Genomic DNA, 6,998 nt, shown 5'->3' on the forward strand with positions numbered 1-6,998 from the left:
TTACAAGTGCGGACAAGAAGGATATTTCAGGCCAGACAGTTCGAAACTCAAGAATAAAAGCAATGGAGGGAACAATAACAATGGTGGAAATGGCAACTCCGGTGGAGAAGGAGAAATGGCAACTCCTAATGGATACGATACTATTTCGGTAACAGTCGATCATCTGACAATATCAACACATTTTCTATCTATTCGCGAGGATGATAAGATGGATAGATTAGCTCATATTTATATTAGGGAAATTATCGCTCGTCATGTAGTACCAATTTCGATTATATTGGACCGAGACGCTCGACTTACTTCAAATTTCTGGCAGTCATTACAAAAGGCGTTGGGTACATGCCTAGACATGAGTACAAATTACCATCCGCAGACTGATAGTCAGAGTGAACGAACGATACAGTCTCTGGAAGATATGCTTAGAGCCTGCGTCATCGATTTTGGTAAGAATTGGGAAACTCACTTACCTTTAGTTGAGTTTTCCTATAATAATAGTTACCACACGAGTATAAATACGGCACCTTTCGAAGCTCTGTACGGACATAAGTATCGATCACCACTCTGTTGGGCAGGAGTCAGTGAAAGCCAGCTAAATAGACCCGATATAGTCCACAAAACAAAAGAACAAATTGTGCAAATCAGAAATCGCATGGCAGCAACTCGAGATCGCCAAAAGAGCTACGCTGATAAACGTAGGAAACCACTAGAATTTGAAGTTGGAGACAGAGTACATTTTGAATGTATCACCTTGGAACGGTGTTATCTGTTTTGGGAAACGTGGAAAACAAATCCCGCGCTATGTAGAATCATTCGAAATCCCTGTGGCTTATAAATTGGAATTACCAGAACAACTCAGTGGAGTACACAACGTTTTCCATGGGTCGAACCTAAAGAAGTGTTTGGCAGACGAAACCCTCATAGTTCATTTAGAGGAATTAGAGATTGATAAAAAGTTACAGTTTATGGAGGAACCTGTAGAAATTATGGATAGGGAAGTAAAACCAAGAAGACACAACAAAACCCCGATTGTTCTTTTTCGTTGAAACTCGAGACGTGGACCGGAGTTCAAGTGGGAGCCCGAGGATCAAATGAAAGAGAAGTATCCTCACTTATTCAAACCCAAGGATAAACCTTAGGTACGATCTAAATTTCAAGACGAAATTTATTTTAACAAGGGATGATGTGACATTCTGAAATTTTTTTATTTTCCTCTCTTTCCTTTCCAGCCTTTGAGTGACATTTTACAATTTTCTGGACGAAAATTCTTTTAACAAGGGGATGATGTGACAACTGCCAATTTTCAGGTTAACTTCATTAACTAAACTCAGTTAAATCTTGTTAACTATGTATGTAAATCCAGTTAGTTCAGTTAACTACGTTAATGAACTCTCATGCATGTAGTGTCATGTGTGCATACATTGAGTCAGTCGTGTCGTTGGTGACCTAGGTAAGAGTAACTAGTTATTGATAACTAGAATAATAAACTTGTCACACATGTTATAATATATGATAGGTTATAATAAATTGGTCACACATGATATGTTACATGTATTATATGTGATAGATATAATTGTGTTACATGCTTAACATGTTACATGATTAGTTGTTGTATACTTATATGTTGTAGTAATGGGGTTGAATAATTGAAATAACATAACATATGATATATTACATGGCAAGTAACTAATAGAACTATTACACAACATATGATTACTAGAAAATGTTTTTAAAAGATTATAATATGTCACACTTAAATAAAATGACGTAACCTAAAGTTTAATTAAATTGATTATATTATAATGATGGTGTAAATGATAAGGGGTTATATCCTTTCTCCTCTCTCCTTTTGGCCATCTATCTCACACACACATACATACACTTTAATTTTTCTAAAACATTCTCAAAGTTCATAAGACGTTTGGTGATTCTTGGAAGCAAGGATGTAGAGTTTTGAATCAAGCAGTATGTAAGTATGGTTTAGTACATATTCATATTCACATTATGTTTTTGATTCATGAAAACCTAGTATCCAAATAATCGGATTTGTGTAAATGAACCAAGGATGATCAAGATTGGTTGTTTAAAAGAAACTTGTATTTTGTTGTAAATGAAAAGATGGAACTCTATTGTATATATATAAGTTATTTAAAAATTTTGAATAATATTGGAAATCATGCTTTTTGATTATATAAAACGTATCCTTGATGATTTAAGATCATAAGGATATAAGAGTCATTATTTTTGTATGTTTTGGTTTGGATATGCTTGTTCACAGATTTTGTGTTTTAGATTTTAGATTGTATAATTTGTTGATACGTTGGTGTTTTTTATTTATTTTTTATACTATGGTTAAGTACTATGAGTCTATTTTGCAAAAAGTCAGGAATCAAAATTTTTGGACTTTGTTTGGCTAGTTTGTATTAATTCACAATATCGGGTTGCAATCCATATTGAAAGAGATATTTTATGAGCTCTGTTGTAAATTGTACAACTTAAGATTGAAAATAGGTACTAATGTGATTCCACTTCTCGAATGTCATAAAATGAGGTAGGAATCTAATCCAATCAGTCTTGCATCAATTGGACAAACATAGAATTTTTGGAAAATATTTGTATACTGTTGTCTTGAAATAGAGATTGAAAATAAGTTGATGTAGTGTGTGAATTTTCTGTATGTTTTTGAGTATTGAAAAACTATAAGAAAAAATATATGTTGTACCTAATACTTAAAAGTAGATGTGCAAATTACTTGGTAATTTAATTATAAGTTTTGGTTGGTTAGAAAAATCAATTTTGATGAATGAAAACTTATTAAGAATGATTAACATATTGTTTAGTAAACATAATTGTACTTTGTAAAAAAATAGTTGTAGTAAGTTTAATTTTGACTTTATGGGTCAACTTAGAGCTTTTTGACTAAGTGTTTAGTCTTACTTGTGAACAATTGAAAGTGGTAAAAGTTAGACTTAGTCATAGGTTTGTATGAAAAGTGGCTGAGTGCATATTTACATGATTTGTTGTTATGTTGTAACTAGGTATATCATGTAACTACTCTAAGTCTAGCTATTTAGTCAAAAGTCACCAACGGACCGTCGGTCAACATTGTGGACCGTCGGTCAACAGCTTAGTCAAAGGTCAACATTTTGGTCAATGGTCAACAAAACTCAAATTTTAGCCTTCGGTCATCGAGACTTGGACTTTTTAGCACAAGGCGCGTGACAAATCAGGATCTCAATCATTAGTTACAACAAACAACGTCTAAATATTATAAGTAAACTTTATTGTCCCATAACTGGGAAAAGCAATTCATAGTTAACGCATATTGCTTTAGATTGCGGAAGAGTAACATAGCGGGAAACATCCCTAAACAAAACCAAATAGTCTAAGGCGCCCAAAACACGCGCAAGCCATAACATTATTAATAAAAAGGTTTCAAGTTATGATGCAATGTTTATGAGTGACCATGAATGCAACTCCTATCCGTGAACTTGATACTAGCGACCTGAGAAAGACATGCTAAAACGGGTCGACACAACGGTTGGTGAGTTCACAGTTTTGAGTTTAAAAACAAGTTTGTCAAACAAACCATTTAGTTAGTAAACATTGTATGTAATAAAGCCTGGATAATGTATTCATTAGTAATACCGCTAGTTAATTTGGCTAGAAATCATGTTACATTAGTGTAAGTTCCATTGTGACCGAGGCTGACTTGTTAGTTTATTTGTCACCCACGGAGTCTAATATAAAACTAGTCTGTTTCTAGTAAATGAGACGCCCGGCGACTCCCTCACCCGAGAGCCCCGAGGGAGTTCGTCAAACCCAGTAGTACTACCTTTCATTACCCAGCCAAAATACGATTGTTAACGGTCTAATGTGCATGGGGACTTCGGTTTATGTTCACTATGTACACACAAGGTATTAAAAGGTCTACAATTATCCAAAAAGTTTGTATGCGGCATGCTTTCTCCCCCCCCCCCCCCTAAAAGGGCTAAGTAAAAATAAGGGCAGTGAAACTCACCTCGAATGTGGTTCAAATTGAAAGTCAACTGCTTAAGTCAAATTTTTTTTAGTGCCTAATCATACAAGCATTATGAGTATTTTCTAAGAGATTCCTAGAATCCTTTGTATCCAAACAATTCCATTGTTTATAGAGAAAATTCCACTTTGCCTCCCTAAAATAGATCGGCGGGATATGGATTAGCCACTGCAAACTAATGTGCGCATGTCGTGCATCTGTATTTCTCCGGCGGGTTCCTCTGACTCCTACCATAAGTTGACTTACTGTTGACTGTTAATGATGAAGGGTAAACTCGTCTTTGCACATCTGTTTATCCCCTGCTACATTATAACCCCCGAATTAGGGCTATTATCATCACAAAATTGATTTCTTGGACCCTCGTTAGATCATTGAACCCCCGATTTTTTGCGATCGTTCTTCACGTCTACACACATCGCAATGCCAGGATCGTATTCTATTAGGCCGGACAGTGAGTATTGTGACCCGGACGACCTATATGGTAAGTTTTTCCGATCGTTCTTCAACGTTATCGTCTTTTGCTTGATTATTGTTAACGGGCTGAATGGTTGTTATAGTTGAAGACTATTCACATGTGTTCACCATAAAACTTTTCCATGGAGGGTATTTCACTACCGAGGGCAGCGAAGATACAAAGGGGGGAAGATAACCTACGTCGATAAAGTTCAAGTTTCTGAATTTTGTAAAAGTTTGTTGGTTAGAATACTTTGTAAGTTACAATATGGTTGTGGTACAACTTTTTCTTTTCATTTCAACCATCCCCGTGTTAGTTTGGAATTGGGAGCTGAAGATATTGGTTAAAGATTATCATTTTCTAGATGTTTGTGCTCTGGTTAGAGGTAGTGATGGTGTAGGTAGTCACATTGCTGAGATTTTTGTAGAACATGGCGGGACTAGTGGTACTGAAATTCTGGTCTATGATTTTGGATTTGTACCTGGTTTCGGTTTTGAAAGTGTTCATGAAGTGAGTGGTCAAAGTGTCCATGAAGTGAGTGGTCAAAGAGTCCATGAAGTGAGTGGTGAAAGTGTTCATGAAGTGAGTGGTGAAAGTAGTTCTAGTGAGGAAGATGATGACAGTTATGATAGCGATCGATCAGATGAAAGTGATCCTGAGTATACGGCTGCCTTTCAAACACCCTTGGAGGATGTAGAAGTTGACATGAGGTTGTATAAAGCTCTTGTAGATTTTGATGAGGAAGAGGTAGTAGGTGATCATATTAGTGATGATGATGGTTTGAATCCTTGCATGGATACCTATGAGAGCTCTAATGATGAGGCCATAAGTGTCTTGAATAGTCAGCTAAGAAAGTTCAAGGGGAAGGCAAGGAATAATGATGATGAGTGTCCGTTTTTTGTTGGTCAGTTAATTCCATCAAAAGAAAAATTGAATGAGATGGTTAAGAGTTATGCTCTTCATGCCAGAAGAGATTTGTATATCAAGAAAAATGATCCTTTATGGTTTAGGGTGATTTCTTTGGGGACCAATCCGAAGCTGGTTGCTGGTGAGGGGCCAAAGGTGTCAAGTGAAGGAAAGGTGAAGGTAAAAAAAAGAGATATGAAGAAGGCACTAGGTGAGAAGAAGAAATTGGCAGAAAGCAAGAAGAGGAAGACGAAGATTGAAGAGATTCGGGAAGTGTTTTCTGTAGGAGGCAAACTTACTAAGTTGGGGCAGTCCAAGAGTTGTGGAAGATGTGGAGGTTTCGGACACAACATCAGAACTTGCAGGGCACCAAGTCAACCATAATGATGTCAAAAAGGTGTGTTTGAGTAATATTGATGGTGTGTGTTATCATGGTTTGTAGTTGAAACAATTTAAGACTTGTGCAAGGTACGTTTGATTTGGGATATGATGGTTTTTATGTTATTTTGAGAGTTTGTGTTTAATACTTTTGAGACAGTTTGTGTTTATTTTGATAGTAATGTTAGTGCACGTTTTTGTGACTAGTGATTTGCAGTTAAAGTATTCAAGGATAAAGTATTCGATAACTACGGAAAAGGGGGAATCTGTTAGTGCACGGTTTCGGTGTCCGTAGCGATCGAATAAGTTATAGGCGGTTTAGTCTTTGTATTTAATTTATATTTATTATGAATTGGGCTTTGGCCTATAAATAGGTAAATTATGTAATAATTTAGGTAGAGAACTTGTACATGATTTAAATTATCCTCTACATAACTTATTATTCTCTCTAATGTATTCATCCATATTTATCAATAAAGTATATATTTAAAGTGTTGATTTCGTGTTGATGTATCGTATTAGCGGCTAGATCTTGGTCTCTATGATGTTCTCTCAATCATAGAGACCAAGATCTAGCCGCTAATACGATACATCAACACGAAATCAATACTTTAAATATATACTTTATTGATAAATATGGATGAATACATTAGAGAGAATAATAAGTTATGGAGAGGATAATTTAAACTATGTACAAGTTCTCTACCTAAATTATGACATAATCTATCTATTTATAGTCCAAAGCCCAATTCACAATAAATATAGATTAAATACGAAGACTAAACCGCCTATAACTTATTCGATCGCTACGGACACCGAAACTGTGCACTAACAGTTTTTTTACTCAAACATTACAATATATTAAACCATGTCAATTTCAAGTAACACATTACAATACATTTCAAATGAAAATCAAGAACGATGCTATTTCCAATGACAATCGTCATTTGACCAGTAGAGTCCCACACTGGATCGTCTTCATAGGAGTCATGATAGTAATCTTCCTCCGGCTCACTAGTGTAGTCGAAAGCTGCTTTCAAAACCTCAGGGTCATAATCATCACCCGGATCCAATTCATGTTCTTCACTCGGTCAAAATAATTCATCTTCTTGCACCAAATAAGCCATCAACTCATCTTCTCCCAATTGACATTCTTTGTCTTCCATTTGACTTGCTTCATTGTGAAACTGCACTACATCCTTCCCAAACTCAACATTCTCATTG

The sequence above is a fragment of the Bidens hawaiensis genome, unplaced genomic scaffold (genome assembly GCF_021521415.1).
Source record: "Bidens hawaiensis isolate Kalapana, Puna unplaced genomic scaffold, B.hawaiensis_p1.1 tig00002754_1, whole genome shotgun sequence".
Classification (NCBI taxonomy): domain Eukaryota; kingdom Viridiplantae; phylum Streptophyta; class Magnoliopsida; order Asterales; family Asteraceae; genus Bidens; species Bidens hawaiensis.